This window comes from Bison bison, unplaced genomic scaffold (genome assembly GCF_000754665.1).
Source record: "Bison bison bison isolate TAMUID 2011002044 unplaced genomic scaffold, Bison_UMD1.0 scf7180017864377, whole genome shotgun sequence".
NCBI classification, from domain to species: domain Eukaryota; kingdom Metazoa; phylum Chordata; class Mammalia; order Artiodactyla; family Bovidae; genus Bison; species Bison bison.
The window spans coordinates 3,062,455-3,079,465 of NW_011494949.1; positions in this window are offsets into that span (position 1 = coordinate 3,062,455).

The following is a 17,011-nucleotide window of genomic DNA, read 5'->3' on the forward strand; positions in this document are numbered from 1 at the left end:
CTCTATACAGTCAGCAAAAACAAGACCGGGAGCTGACTATGGCTCAGACCATGAACTCCTTATTGCCAAATTCAGACTTAAATTGAAGAAAGTAGGGAAAACCACCAGACCATTCAGGTATGACCTAAATCAAATTCCTTATGATTATACAGTGGAAGTGAGAAATATTTTAAGGGCCTAGATCTGATAGATAGAGTGCCTGATGAACTATGGAATGAGGTTTGTGACATTGTACAGGAGACAGGGATTAAAAAAAAAAAAATACAAGGTTATTTGCCTTTAAATCAATTGCCTCTGAAAAATGCCACATAAACTCCAGAGAATCAACAGCTAGAGCATCAGCCTACATCCTCCAGAGGCACTAAAGGCCCAAATCCAGGTGTCCTCAATTTTGGTGCTAGTGATATCCGGGGCAGGAAAGTTCCCTATTGTAGTGTGGCCTGTTTATTGTATGATGTTTAATAGCATCTCTAGCTCCTACCCCACAGATACTAGTGGTGCTCACTGACTGTCACTGATTGGGCCAAACAAGAATGTCTCCAAACATGGCCAGAAGTGTCTGGGCTGGGGGTCAAAATTGATGTAGATGATTAACTTCAGGCTTAACTAAAGTCTGTCCTGAGGTCAGAGCTAAAACAATCACATTTCACAAAGTGCTGGTTGAGGAATTTCTCAAGAACTTCAAGAAACTCTTGAAATTATGAAAAAATTGTACTTTGATTCTACAGAAATCTCAATCATGGTGTCCATTTTATTCATTTTTTAGAGTTACAATGACTGAATTTCTAGAAGAACAACTACTTAGATTAGGGGGCAAGTGGATTATCCTTCCAATTATTTTTAAGTTAACTGTGACTAATATCAGGGAAAAAAGAAGCAGTCTGGAAATGCTGAAAGAAGTAAGGTTTTCAATGAAAGTTTTGGTGCAGATTTTTTATAATTATTGGCTTCTGGAGCTTGCGACTGTCTTGAATCTTAGCGTCCCTTCGTGCCTGCTCATGACTGTACATCATTATCGCATAAGTGAAATGGCTTCTGCTCTTTTTCTCCCTGTTGCTTATTATTTTGGTTTCTACTGCTTTAACATAAACCTGGTGGGTACAGACATCATTGTTGTTCAGTCGCTAAGTCGTGTCCAATTCTTGCCACCCCATGGACTGCAGCATGCCAGACTTCCTGGTCCTTCACTATCTCCTGGAGTATATTACTTGACTGTTATTTCAGAATCATTGTATCCACAAACAAAATTTGAGAATAATTTTCTCTTTCACAATAGGAAATGCAAATCTAAAATCCTATGGAAATCAGCGTCTCAGGCAGACAAAAAGAACCACATGTTATAAAAGGGAAAAAGTGGGGGGAAAAGAAATTCTGTTGAGACAGAGAACTTCTAGCTAAAAGTAAAATGTATGTGGTCAGTGTCAGCCAAAGAAGAACTCAGGTTCACAGAGGGAATAATGAGCCGTTGTTCCTTTCCACACAATGAGGTTCATTCTACTCCTGGAGACAAAAGCATTTCGAATTCATTCACGAAAACATTCACAGAAAGAAAAAACTCTGAATGTTGTTTTTGGGATAAGAAAGAATATCCCCTCAGGCTCTCTATATCTTCAGTGCTGGATTCAGCGAGCCAGACCGAGGCAACAATAGGTTCTTGTCACTGGGATCCTAGCACCTGAGTAGTCAGCATCAAGAGCCAGGTGTCCAGCCAGCGGAGGTGAAAGAGCCCATTCCCCTCCTCCTGCTCCACCTCCCTTCTCTTTCTCATCCTCATCCTTCTCCTCTTTTTCTTTTTAGCTATCATTTCTGCATGATAACAAGTGTGTGTTATACTTAATTTTTTTTCTTTTAAAAGCTGTGTTTCATTTAACTTCAGAAAATGTATCAAACCCCTTCTTAACAGCCTAGTCCTGTGAACCCAGGAGTTGATCATCCCTGTCCCTGACTCCCCTTCAATCACCAGTGGGCATGACGCTGTAGACAATGTGGGGTGACCATCAGAGATGGTGACGGCTGGTCCCGTGCCCCTACTAAGAATAGAAAGGTACCTTCTTTATGTCCTGGCCACTCAGTTGTTTTCTAATTCTTAGATTGAAATAAAGTTGTTGTTTCATAGTTACCATCCATGCTGCTGCTGCTGCTAAGTTGCTTCAGTTTCGTCCGACTCTGTGCGACCCCATAGACAGCAGCCCACCAGGCTCCTCCGTCCCTGGGATTCTCCAGGCAAGAACACTGGAGTGGGCTGCCATTTCTTTCTCCAGTGCATGCATGCATGCTAAGTTGCGTCAGCCATGTCCCACTCTGTGCAACCCCATGGACAGCAGCCCACCAGGCTCCTCTGTCCATAGAATTCTCCAGGCAAGAATACTGGAGTGGGTTGCCATTTCCTTCTCCAGTTACCTTCCATAGTCAATGCTAAATTTAATTTATATGTTTCTAAGAATAAAGCTAAGATCCATGCTCCTATTATCAGAATAACAAATTTCACTGTTTTCTTTTCCAGCAAATGTCGTGTAAGTCATGAGAGAAAGATAGTATGGTCTTCGTTTTTTCAAGCCTGGTAAAGCAACACATTGCAGTGGTTTTTGTCATTGAAAATCATGTTAACAAAGATATTTCTAAAATAATAACATCATATTAACGAATGTTCTAAATAAGCAAACATTGCTGATTTAAAATTTAATTTTTAAAATCCAATTCAGCTGTAGATGATTCTCTAAAGCTCACAGATTTTCTAAAGTTCACAGTGTGATAAAGTTACAAAGAATGCCCATTCTGGAACGCAGCTACTCACATTCAAAGTCTGTCTCGGATGTTCTCAGCACCTGTTCTGAGGAAGATGACCCATCTCTCCCTGACTCTACTCCTCACCTTCCAATGGGTAATAAGGATGCTAATTACTTCCTAAGGTTGGTCCAAGAATCAGGTGTGTTGATCTCTCTGGGGCACGCAGATGTTCAACACACACAAGCTTTGATTTCTTGAGTGGTGAAACAGGGAAATTGGGCTCCAGTCACAGAGTCAAAGAATGAATTTCACCAACTCACAAACACTCCGGCAGGCACTTTATATTAAAGGGTAGAGATACAAAGCCCTCAGCATAGACACTGAGGGGGTGTGAAGAGTCCCCAAAGGTGGGAATAGCAGAAGTTCTTATATCATTATTGGAATTGATCTGTTCATTTTTGGTTAGCTTGGGGCCAGATATGTGTAATTTCTGACCAATGAGTTTAAATGTTGCAAAGTCCAGTTTATCATTTTTAAGGCTTTCTGGGATCCCCCATTTCTCAGTTTTTCTAGACATTGAGACACCATCCCTCGACCCTTTTTTAAGACCCCAAACCGTTAATTAGGGGTTTAACATAATGCATAGGAGCTAATTGTCTACCTGGGGTTTTTCTTGTTGATAAACAACAGTTAATGATTGTCTTGTCCTGGGTCTGAATGCTCTATGACCCTCCAGACCAGGGAGGCGTTCCTCTGAAGACCTGACTACCTAACAATTTCTGTCTCAGTGGGACTGATCCTACATTCACTGACAAAAATAAGGAGAGAGAGGCCTTAGCATCAAGGCACACTGGTATCATTATTAGCAATGATGAGTACATGTCTAAGTGCCAGCTATATGCACCCAGCCCTGAGCAAGTCACATGGCTATCAATAAATCTTCAAAACTACGAGGACATCAAAAGACAGATGGCACCCACATCCAGGGTTTCTTTCCACAATACCACCTTACTCGCATCTAAACACCAATCTTGTCCTTCCCAAGGTACATGCTGCTGAAACCCCTCCATCTAAGAAACACTTAGAAAATTTGCCTAGGAACATCTAACTTAAAATTTAAATCGCCTTGGATTTAGAATCTGTAATTCAACGAATGCATTGAGAAGCACACGTTCGACATGCGTGACGACCACATTTGACAAGCATGTCCCTCCTTCCTGGGCATGCACGCTCAGTCACTTCAGTCAGGGCCAACTTTTTGCCACCCTGTGGACTGTGGCCTGCCCCGCTCCTCTGTCCACGGGATTCTCCAGGCAAGAATAGTCGAGTGGGTTTCCATGCCCTCCTCCAGGGGACCTTCCTGACATGGGGACTGAGCCCTCTTCTGCAATGTCTTCTGCAGTGACAGGCAGGTTCTTCACCCCTGTGGCCACTTAGGAAGTCCTCCATCTTTCACACCTCAAAGGAAAAAGAGCTCCTGAGAGTGAGGGGCCATCAGCGCATTAGGTCCGTATCCATGACTGAGTAAACCTTAGAGCACACAGCAGTAACCAAAAGCATTTTAAAGATACAGTCACGTTAACTCAGCTCAGTTTCACCTCCTCTGATCTTTGTTTCTTTGCTACATTTCTTAGATAATAGTTTCGCAGTCCCATTTTATTTGCTTTGATAAAGCCTAAACTTTGTTTTTAAGTTGATAGTTTAGCAGAACTGTGATTTCCAGAATTCAGTGTCCAGCAAGTAATCCAGGAAGCTGTCTGCCTTCCTCCCTGTACCAGCAGAAGCACACTTCTGGGTTTTCTGGCCTGGCCGACCCTCTGAGTCCTGGGGTGGAGGATTTTGCCCACAAGGTGGATAAATATTCTTCCTCTGCCTTCCCTGCCTTCCCAGGGGTTATCAGAGGACTTCTCTTCCTTCACAGTATGACATGCCAAAATGCAGATCAACTCTTAACTGAGCCAGTGAATTAATCACCTTGAACTTTGGACTGCAGGGAGGTGGTAAAGCCTCTCTGCTGGGGGAATTATGGCAACGTGATGTGTGGATGGTCTCTTTGGCTCGTAGGAGTCAGGTTTTGAGAACCTTTTGATCTTCCTATCATTAACACCCAGGACTCCCACAGCAACATGAGAGACGGGATTATAAAAGCGAACAAAAGGTTACATGTGCACAGAATATTTCACTTCAGAACAGAAGCGACAGGACTCTCCCTGTCTCCTGCTCCATCTTCCTCCTTCCCATACTTTCTTTTCATTTTCATTGTGAGATAAATAACTTTACTCCTCATCTCTTCTTCCTGCTACAGATGTTAGGACAGTCAGTTTATTAATGCGCAAAGATTCCCTATGTGGTCAAGTTTTTAAGGTCTTACAATAAATTATTTTTGTTGCCTTCTACTTATGGCAAACACCAGTAAACTCTTGAGTCTGTCAAAATTCATGTAACTTCGCAAAACACAGTTCCAGTTAGTGTTGACCACGAGTGCAGATTGGGAAGGACAGGGAAGCCTGGTGTGCTGCCGTCCATGGGGTCACAAAGAGTCAGACACGACTGAGCGACTGAGCAACGGCAGCAGTGAGTGCGGGAGTCCCTGTCTCCCGTGAATGACCAAACGGATTGAAATATAGTGGGCAGAATGCTCATTGTGGCAAACTTTGTCTTCCAAAAAGAAGTGAGCCAGTTTCTGTCCTCACTGACTTCCAGACAATTCGGCCTCGTAAGGAAGGGATCATCATTCAGGGGATGAGAGTCACAGTGGGTTTGCAGGACTCACACAGAGACCCAGGAGCGGTGTCAGAAATCATTATAAAGGAGAGTGGACACAAGCTCCCCGTTTCCACCCTTAGTGAAATTCTATGAGATGATTGTTTGGGAAGTTGATGCAATAGGAAGTGTGGGGGTTGGAAAGCGTCATGTTTATTTGGATTAGATACCACGCATTTTTAATTTGCCCCAAGAAAAATTACACTGGAAAGAGAAGAAGATTTGGAACGATTCCTTTAACAGATCTAAAGGATAACATTCTTTTTTTTTTTTTTTTAAGCTGAAGAGTACAGAAAGAACATTCTTCTACCTTATTTATTTTTAATTGAAGATGCTGTACGAGCATTTGCCAAATGATTCAAGTGAGAGCCATAATTAGGCAATGCGAATGGGGAGAGAAAGGCAGTAAGTCCCAGCAACGAAGCCTCTATTTATGGATATTACCACACATAATGAAAGCAAAACAGTTGTGGCTGGGTATTAAATTTAGAGTATCGTTCCTAATAATATTCTCCATGTGTGAAACAGTTGGCCGAAACTATCAACATGAGGATAAGTTCCTGATGCTTAGATGGTTAAGAATCTAGTGCGAATAATTAAGGATTAAGTAAACAAAGAACTAAATATGAACAACAACAACAAAAAAAAGGCCACAAGACTTTGTAGTATAAAGTGATTCTGTCCTAAATTATCTTTTTTTTTAATTGCTTTCAAAAATGTTAACCACATAATTGTCAAACCAAGCCAGATTTTTTTCTTTAATATGAAAATAGATGAGTTTTATTACTCAAGTAGATACAGAATCTCAGGCTTAATATGTTGGGAATAATTACTTTCAGATTTAAACAGTGAGTATGCCGCAGTCTTTGCAAACATCAGTGGGATGTGTGTGTGCTGTCCCTTCAGCTGTGTCTGACTCTTGGTAACCGTATGAACTGCAGCCTGCAAGGGATTCTCCAGGCAAGAATACTGGGCTGAGTTGCCCTGCCCTCCTCCAGGGGATCTTCTCAGCCCAGGGATCACACCAGGTACCCTGTCTCCTGCATTGGCAGGAGAGCTCTTCACCACTAGCACCCTCTGGGAAAGCCCAATATTTCTGTCTTTTCTAATTCCTAACTAGAATATGTGTTCAGGGAAGGATCCACATGGATACATTGCTCAATGTTTATTGCTGAATTAATGTCACTTCATTCTGTTGGCCAATTCATTCATTCAGAAGAAAATTAGCTCAAGACCAGAATTTTGCTGTCTTCAAGAAAAAATGGCATTTTATGAGATTTACCACAGGAAAGTCTATTTTTTCTCAGTGGTATAGATAAACCTCTCACAAGATAGGAGCGCAGGCATCCTTTAGAAATTCTGAAATTTCAAACATGTTACAGGAAGTTTTACACCGGTTCCACCAGCTCCCTCATAATCACCGTCTGGCAGAATGAAGACAGCGAATTGCTAAGTCCCGGGTTTCTATCACCTACAAGGTCATGTTCAACATGGATTTGAAGCAAAAGGGTGGAGAAAAACCATCATGTGAATTGAACCATCAAATAAGTGTCTGCAGAATCAGAGTAGTTCTCTGCCTGCATGTAGGATGAAAAATAAACTGTAAGACTGACTCTGCTAGGGTGATAGTTGATATGTTCTTGCATTTTCCCAACTTTCTTAGAGTTATGCTCTTATCAACAAAAAATTTGCCCCCAACTGATACTTATTCTCTTCTAAAATAAGTAAGAAGTAATCCAGAAAGGATTTTTTTGCCTGCAATTAAAAACAACAACACAATTTTGAAAATATATTTTCTATCACATAGCTTTACCTCCCATCTCCAAAAAAAAAAAAAAAGAAATCAAATAAAAGTGTCCAGGCTCCATTTTCAGATTTCTTTTCACTTCTTCCAAATGCATGACTGACTGTTTGAAAAGGTTGGTGAGACTCTGCAGGGAGTGCAAGCTAGCTTCAGCTGGTGTGATGGTGACAGTCTGCTTTCTAAGGGCCTCTGCGTCCTTCTCTGGGGACACGGAGCAGGTGCTTTGAAGCACAACGTGGACCATGTCACGCCGTCGGGTGGAACAGTTCAGAATGCCATTGCATCATCCAAGCTCTTCCCTGGAATGGTAAGCCCACGTGATCTGGTCGCCCCAAAGCGCAGTGTGTCCTGTGAGCCTGACATGCCCTGTGTCCTGGTTCCCCAGCCACATCCCATCCCTCCTTCCATCCTGGAACGTGGGGGTCCTTTCTCAGCCTTGTGGATGGCCCCTTCTCCCCTCACCCCCACCCGCCTCCATCCCCAGATCTCAGCTTACAAAGTTCCTTTACAACGTGCCCTTCCTTCCTCCACCATCACCCTCCAAGGGCTGCCTTTCCCAACCCTCTACTTGGCTGTATTTGCTACTTTCCTTTAAGGCTGATGCTCCTTTATTGATTCCTTGTCCTTTTCTTCCCCCAGAATGTAAGGTTCACTTCAGGTCTCTTGAGCCTCATTTACTGCACTAGCAATGGACTTGGCATAGTTCCCAGAGCTCAGTTGGGGCTTGGAAAACCCTGGTGAGTGGAAGGCTGGGTAGATGAATAATCCTGTGAAAGAAGGGGTGAGATAAGATAAAAGGGTGTTAGCAGAGAAAGGAACCAAGAGTGCGTCCAATCGGTGGGAGGAGGGTGGCTGCAGGTGGGAACCCAATTTGAATCTGGTAAACAGGGTGAGAAACTCCGGTCCAGATTCAGACCCAAGCTTGGCAGTGACAGACCCATTATGGTTGCAGAAGGGGGACCCAAGGGGACGGGTGCAGGCGGGGAGCTGTGGGTTCTGACCTTGGTGACCTGGAATGGGAAAGAGCATTCCTTGACTCTACTGGCCAAGGACTGAACACATGTCCGGGCAGAAAGCTTCTTCCCAGGCGAGGACAGCTTCTGTTTTAACCCAGCCTCTCCACACAATTGCTTAACCTTGTTTAATACATGATATGACATGTGCTGATCCAGAGGGTGGAATTCTGCCAAGATGTCTTTTTTCACTTAAGGAATAACTAACATACTCAGTAAGTCTTGCCCGAAAGAGCTTTGCAAAAATATTTCTGTGGCGTTTAAATGCTACAATCAAATGAATGACAACCTTTTATCTGTGTCAACACACACCCCACTGCAACATCTACTGTTGAATCGTCTGTTTGCTGTTTGCTTGGTTTTGTTTTTCTTGTCATTTTCTCTGACAAGAGTCAGCATGAGGGAAAGGAAGTGACTAACTCACCTCTCCCGAGAAAGCATCAAAGGAACTAAGATTCCAACAGTCCTCAGTGACGCTGTTCATCCTTTAGAAGATCTTTGGCAGCTAAGGTTTACACAAAGACTGATCCTTAAATAAGGAGATTACAATAGTCTTATTATTTCACAAGTTAAAAAAAGAAATGAATGTACTGAATGACATGGCTGTTGAAATCCTTCTTGCAAAACATACACTCATAATATTACTTCTCTAATTCTTTCCAGTAAGAGTTGACAGTCGCTAGCATTTGAAACTAATATGTTACTTTAGAACCCCCTAGATGGTATTTTAGTATTTGAGGGTACATTTTTTGTAGTACTGCTAATAGGAAAATAACTCAGAGTTCAGTAATGCTTTGCAGAATAATAAGTTATGAACACAGACACGAATAAAACATGCTAGCAAAGAAAATGAAGAGTACTTTTTTAATTGTTATTATTTGCAGAGATTGCATGAAGCAAGAGGTCCAGTGAGCACGGTTTGGAGACCTCCCTGAGGACACAAGACAAAGAGACAGCATGTCTGTCCTTCAATATCGGGTAGATGGAAGCATCTATTTTTCTTTAGTCGGAGTTCTTGTCTTCAATTTTAATCTGTATTTTTATTCTCCCATGAAGAATGGACTGATGGTCAGTGTAGAACATGTGAAAATTTGAGCATATCCTATATCAATAATTAGTTTTGAAACTTGAAATCATATTGTAGTAGATAAATCTGGAATAATATTGCAAAATATGTGAGTTTGGAAGGAGAAGGTGATTGATGCTCACTCACAGTGTGGTATTACGGATATCCTATCAACTCCCACTTGCGTTACTGCTTTTATGAGTTGAATACAGTCAGAGAGAAAACCCTACACGTAGATTGCAGAATGTGAGGCTCTTATCCAGGTCCAAATTTCCCTCTCAAAATAGCAGAAGAAAATAACTTTTATCGTGAAGAGGGTGAGTAGAGAATATTCTAATGTCTTCTACATACTCTTGAAATAGCCTGGACAGAACCAAGCACTTGCAGAAGTCGTCATAAGAGGTCAGTAAAATAAAGCTACATTTAAAAAACATATTTGTTCTGCTTCAGATTAACTCTAGATGAATAGCCTAGATCCAATACACTCAGATGGGCTCTTTCCTGAGCTTAAGAACCTGGTCCACTAAGAGGTGAATGGTACACGCAGGAAAGGATGCAGCTGGTGAACCTGTGGGCTTTCCCTGGTGGCTCAGATGGTAAAGAATCTGCCTGCAACGTGGGAGACCGGGGTTTGATCCCTGGGTAGGAAAGACCCTCTGGAGGAGGGCATGGCAACCTACTCCAATATTTTTGCCTGGAGAATCCCCATGGACAGAAGAGCCTGGCAGGCTACAGTCCATGGGGTCACAAACGGTTGGATACAACTGAGTGACTGAGCACAGTAAATCTGTGGTCATTTAGTTTCCAGGGAAAAGCTGAGAAGCAGTGTGTTTTAGAGGGAATGCTGAGTGCCCATACTACAGAAGATAAAAAGAAAGTCATAAACAGACAGAGTGCCCTAGTTTATTTTTAAATGACAGGAAAGAGGGAAAAAAGCAGTGCAAGAAGAAATGATGACTGATTTCCAAATATATTTTGAAACTGAACAGGTCTCCATGGAGACTCATTAACATCTTTAAATGGTGGGTATGTACTTCAGTCTTTAATCTACATCTTCTCTTAGAGTTAAATTAGCAAACTGGAGATTACAGAGCCTTGAAAACAAAGGGAGCCTGAGACAAGGGCTGCTGGACAAGACCTCTGATGCAGCCAAGGGGATAAATGTCCCTCTTCATTTTGCTTTATATTCATCACATTCTTTGTCTCCTGGTCTCTCTCTGTCTTTTTCATCTTCCTGTGTTTGCCACTGACCAAAACCAAAGACAGGTAGATGGTATAGTCCCCACAGAGCAATTTCTGTGGTACAGAACTTAGTGGAGAACTTGAAGGATGGAGATTAAGATCAGGGAACAAACAAAGCAACACCACAAAGCAACACCAACTCAGTAACTTCTGCTGATCTCACATCGGGTGCCGCCATCTGCAAGGTAGTCAAGGATGACGTTTATGTTGCCTGGACATGTTACAGCTACTCATTAAACTGGATTCTGTTAAAAAGCAGAAGAAGGGGGAAATAGATATTAGAAAATCAGTCAGCATGTCTGATGCAAGATGATTTTATCCAAAAGGCTGTAGAACCCAAAGACAGGAACAAAGATAAACATGAATGGGAAGTATTCAGCCCCATATTGCCCAAGGTATTGAAAATTAATAGAAATGAAAATTATGCGTGGATAAATTGAATAGGTAATATGCAAACTACGTTTTGTTCAGCCAAATTAACACGTTTTCAGCATTTCCTACATTCTCAATATACACAAAATATGAATAAGGAACATTAGCAATTCTGTGAGCAAAATTAAGCATCAATTAATGAGAAAAGCAACTGCCTAAATACCAAAACAAGCTTGATGTATGTGGATGTCACTGGTACCATTTCATTCTAAGTTTCCATAACTATAAGCTGTCTTAGCCTGGCAAGACAGGCAAGCCACTCCAGTACTCTTGCCTAGAAAACCCCATGCATGGAGGAGCCTGGTAGGCTGCAGTCCATGGGTCACTAAGAGTCGGACACGACTGAGCAACTTCACTTTCACTTTTCACTTTCATGCATTGGAGAAGGAAATGGCAACCCACTCCAGTGTTCTTACCTGGAGAATCCCAGGGAAGGGGAAGCCTGGTGGGTTGCTGTCTATGGGGTCGCACAGAGTCGGAGACAACTGAAGTGACTTAGCAGCAGCAGCCTCAGCAGCAGCCTGAGACCTTTAGGAAAACACGTGCACACCGAGGCTTGATGAAGGACTGAAGCTCTGGGGGATGTGTGATTGAGGTCAGAGCGGAGTGAGGCAGACAGCGTGGACTGTGGCACGAGAAGCTGCTGAGCGTGGGTTGCTGCCTTGGGAGATGAGAGAGTGCTTGGTGGGTAGTTGGTCTAGCTGGCTGCCTCTTCCTTGGGTCTCCTGTGTTCAGCGTTTGCTCCACTGGGGGTTCACTCTCGAGCAAATCTGGGTTGCCTCATCTGGCCTTAAAGCAGTCACCCAGAATGTGAAAGGGTGGCTCAGTGCCTCTCCAGGATAACATGCTCCATGATGATGCCCGTGGCTGAGCAAACTTGGAAGGCGCAGAGGACTTTTGAGGCCAAGAAAGCAAAGAACACTTTACAAATGTGCCTAGTGTGCAAAGCTTTAGGACACAATTATCCAAATAAAATTCCGATTATAAAAAGCTCACTGTTAAAGTCTAAAGTCTGAGCTAATTTTGCCAAGAGCAATTTGTCTTGTTCTCACTTTTTTTTAATATAATGTTCTTTTTATTCTATTATTTGTTAGCAAGTACATAAGTAACATGTGTTCATAACAGATAATAAATTTATCTTGGTAAGTAATAACTAAGAAAAAAGTTGATCTTGCAAACTTCTGATTTTAAAAGTCATTAGACATTTTAGTTGGTGATTACTTTTCAAGGGTCATGTAGACAGATTTAATCATGTTCTTAATTGGCCACTTCTCATCATGACATTTATGCTATAAAATGTGATGTTTTGTAAATGAGAGCAAGTCAAAAACTCCAAACGATTTTGTCCATGACCTTCTTGATCACTGCAATTTGTATTTTTATTCCCATCATGAATGCTGATAAAAAGCAAGAATATGTTTTATAAAGTCTTTGTTCAAGAGTTTTGGTCTAAGACAAATCACACATTCTTATGTAAGACTTCACTAAACTTTCATGACTAAAAAAACTCTGAAATATTACTCAGTCTGGATAAAACATTCCGTACTAGAAGGATGTTTGCTCTTGGAGGCTGCCTTGGAGATGGGTGATTCAGAAATACCAAGTTCAGCCCAGTGCCATTCAAAGCCATTCCTCATACAGCCACCTGACGGAATCATAATAATGCAGGAAATCAAGTAAAATGAAGGATTTTTAAATCCTCTGCAGTGAAAAAAAAAGGGGGGGGGTTCTAACAGGCACGATGACCTTGGTTTAGGGCATTCCCTGGGGGATTGATGACCGCCTTGGACGATCAACTCCCCCAGATGACCATCAATCCGCAGGCAATGCCCCATCTGTATGGCTCTTGCCTAATTCAATTATTTGCAGTCGTGGGCTTTCCTTTGTGAATATTTTATTGTGCAGTCAAGCTCTCTGACTTTCTTCTCTTCCTGCTCAATTTTATTTCTCTGATATAGACCAGCCCAGCTCTATATTCCTCTCACATACTCAGAAGCCATATCTAATTCATGGAGAGAAAAATATATGTGCATTCATAGATGCAGATCGAGTTAAGTGGACATTTCGGGGGAAATATTTATAAACAAATTCAAATAGACATAGATTATCAATGTGTGTATATACACTAGTTTCATAAATCACTGTAGGCCATTTTATTACAGTGTGTTTTTATATCCAAATGAGGATTAGCTTGTGGTTTTTAGTTTTAGGCAGAATTTGAAAATCACAGTTTAGATAAGGTTGGATGCTACTAGTTGAATAAACCATGATACTCTCAACATAAGACTGGAATTTAAAGCATAAAACAAAACATTGCAACTGTGAGTAGCTGATGTGTGCACGCGTGTGTGCATGCATACCCTAGTGTCTGGGCCAACACTCATGTCTCCGTGTGGGGTTAAGAACAGTGTCCATGGAGACGTGTAAGCAGGTGAGCCCCAAAGTCAGCTCACAGGCTTTGTCCTCAGACGGGTCAGATTCAAACCTCCGTTCTAGCCTGAGACTGGAGAGCAACCTCACTCCGTGTTGGGCACTTGGAGAGAACTCCCTGCCTGCAACCCCTCTGTCTCTGCGAGGGCTAGATGTGAAGTTGTCGCATGATTATTTGCTGGTTAGTGTGCAGATGCTTTAAAGTTCTCTGTCCATGGAGTCCCCAGGCAAGAAGAGAGGGCCTCCAGGCACTGGAGGGGTTGCCATCCCGTGCTCCAGGGGATCTTCCTGACCCAGGGCTCAAACTGGTTCTCCCCCAAAGCAGGCAGATTTTTTTACTGTCTGAGCCACTAGGGAAGCCGGTAGTTTAAATTAAGATCTATTAAAAAAAGAAAGAAGTACTATTTTGCTTCTTAGGCCATGAGAACCTGAAGCAGAGATTTCTTGAATCTTCAAATTTTACCAGTGAGAGATGACTTAGGTCTTCCTATGGAGATGACACAATGACCAATGAACTCAGTTAATGATGTTAGATTTAAGGTAATAATGATTGCATAGATGCATTTAACATATGTAATTAATATAAAAATGGGATTCCTTACAGCTCAGCTGCTAAAGAATCTGCCTACAATGCGGGAGACCCTGGTTTGATTCCTGGGTCAGGAAGATCTGGCTGGAGAAGGGATAGGTTACCCACCCCAGTATTCTTGGGCTTCCCTTGGGGCTCCACTGGTAAAGAATCCAACTGCAATGCTGGAGACCTGGGTTCAATTCCTGCGTTGGGAAGATCCCCTGGAGAAGGGACAGGCTACCCGTTCTAGTATTCTGGCCTGGAGAATTCCATAGACTCTATAGTCCATGGGGTCTCAAAGAGTCGGACACGACTGAGTGACTTCCAAAAAAAAAGCTTAAAAATAATAGTTTCCAGAATATTTCATTTTACTTGATTATTGTAAGATGCAAGTGCATGTTGGTTGCATTATTTCCTGCATCTGAAATACCTAAATTTTAAAGAGCAATGGAGAGTTTTCTTGCATTTACTGTTAAATTAATTTTTTCCAGTTTTTGTGTTTGTTGAATGTGTGTCCAGCAGACCATATTCTTTCCTGAGGAGAAAAGAAATGGATCTGGTTTATGAAATAAATGGAATGGGACCTGAAGAGGGCCAGGCAATGTCTGCTCCTTGCATTGCTCTTGTGTACTCAGTCATACTGGATTCTTTGGGACCCCACGGGCTATATGCTGCCAGGCTTCTCTGTCCATGGGACTCTACAGGCAAGAATAGTTGAGTGGGTTGCCATTTCCTCCTTCAGGGGACCTTCCTGACCCAGGGTTGCAGTCCACGTCTCCTGCACGTCCTGCACTGGCAGGCAGGTTCTTCACCGCTAGCACCACCTGGGAAGCCCATGTCCTTGCATTATCCAGCAGGAAATCCTAGTGTGTGATTAATATGAAGAATTAGTAGTTTAACATAATAAATCTGTGAAGAAACAGATGCACCAGTTGCATTTTATGTTAATGCATGCATGCTGGCTAAGTCGCTTCAGTCATGTCTGACTCTTTGAGATCCCATGGACTGCAGCCTGCCAGGCTCCTCTGTCCATGGGATTCTCCAGGCAAGAATATTGGAGTGGGTTGTCATGCCTTCCTCCAGGGGGTCTTCACGACCTAGGGATCAAACCCAAGTCTCTTGTGTCTGCCTACACTGGTAGGCAGGTTCTTTACCACTAGATATCAATGCATACACATCACTATTTAGGAAATTTTCACAGAAAGAGAAAGGAAATCCTAAACTGTGGTCCTAATAGTGCTGTGACACAGGTAAGAGCTTGGGGGAAACCTCATTGTTTATCTGCAAGTCAGATACTCCTGAGAGGCTCAGATCTCCAAGTCCAGGAACATGGCCTTGCATATAAAAGTTAGGTTCTGTAAAATTTATACACAAATAGAGTATGCTGCTGCTAAGTCGCTTCAGTCGTGTCCGACTCTGTGCGACCCCATAGACGGCAGCCCACCAGGCTCCCCAGTCCCTGGGATTCTCCAGGCAAGAACACTGGAGTGGGGTGCCATTTCCTTCTCCAATGCATGAAAGTGAAAATGAAAGTGAAGTCGCTCAGTCATGTCTGACTCTTAGCGACCCCATGGACTATAGCCCACCAGGCTCCTCCATCCATGGGATTTTCCAGGCAAGAGTACTGGAGTGCCATAGGCAACACTTACAAAATACATTTCAAAATGTATGATTAATTTTAAAGTACTTCAACTTGATTATTATTTTAATTAGGCTCAAGGTTTATAAACCAATAAGCTCTTTATTAAAACAGAGTCTTGAACACAGACAAGTGGAACAGTGTTGTTAGAATCACCTGCATGCATGTACATCCATGTCAATTCATGTTGAGAATTGTATGTTCCCATAACGTGTCTGCACACTCACGAGCAGAGAATCGTGTAACACATCTAACCCTCTCAGAAACAATGCGGATGCAGGTAGGGAGCTCTCCTCAGGTGCCCAGTATGGAGTGAGGCCATTCACTTGAAGCTTTAAGGTGTTGCCCACACTTTAAGATTTTCTTTTCCCTAATTTGGGGATGCTTTTTGAAAAACAATTTATCCTTAAAGTTGAGGCATCAAATTAATTTTTCAGTAGGTGGAATTAAATTTGAAGGAATAAGATCTGTGCTCCATTTTAATGCGTGGACCAACTCTTTTCTCTCTTTCTCTCTCTCTTTTGTCTAAACTCGATTTGAGAAAGCAAACTGAGCACAAACTTCGAATTAATACCTGTGACCTGATAAAGGAGATGCAAAAATACTACCTTCTGGGTCTTTAAATGCCATGAACATTTGAACACTTGTTTAGACCAATAATATCTACCATGTATTGGGTCCTCAGTTCACTTCAGTTACTCAGTCGTGTCCGACTTTTTGCAACCCCATGGACTGCAGCACACCAGGCCTCCCTGTCCATCGGCAACTCCCAGAGCTTGCTCAAACTCATGTCCATTGAGTCAGTGATGCCATCCAACCATCTCATCCTCTGTCGTCCCCTTCTCCTGCCTTTAATCTTTCCCAACATCAGGGTCTTTTTCAGTGAGTCAGTTCTTCACATCAGTTGACCAAAGTATTGGAGTGTCAGCTTCAACATCAGTCCTTCCAATGAATATTCAGGACTGATTTTCTTTAGGATGGACTGGTTAGATTTCTTGGCAGTCCAAGAGACTCTCAAGAGTATTCTCCAACACCACAGTTCAAAAGCATCAATTCTTCAGTGCTCAGTTTTCTTTATAGTCCAACTCTCACATCCATACATAACTATTGGAAAATCATAGCTTTGACTAGATGAACCTTTGTCAGCAAAGTAATGTCTCTTCTTTAATATGCTGTCTAGGTTGGTCATAGCTTTTCTTCCCAGGAGCTAGTGTCTTTTAATTTCAAGGCTGCAGTCACCATCTGCAGTGATTTTGGAGCCCAAGAAAATAAAGTCTCTCACTGTTTCCTTTGTTTCCCCATCTATTTGCCATGAAGTGATGGG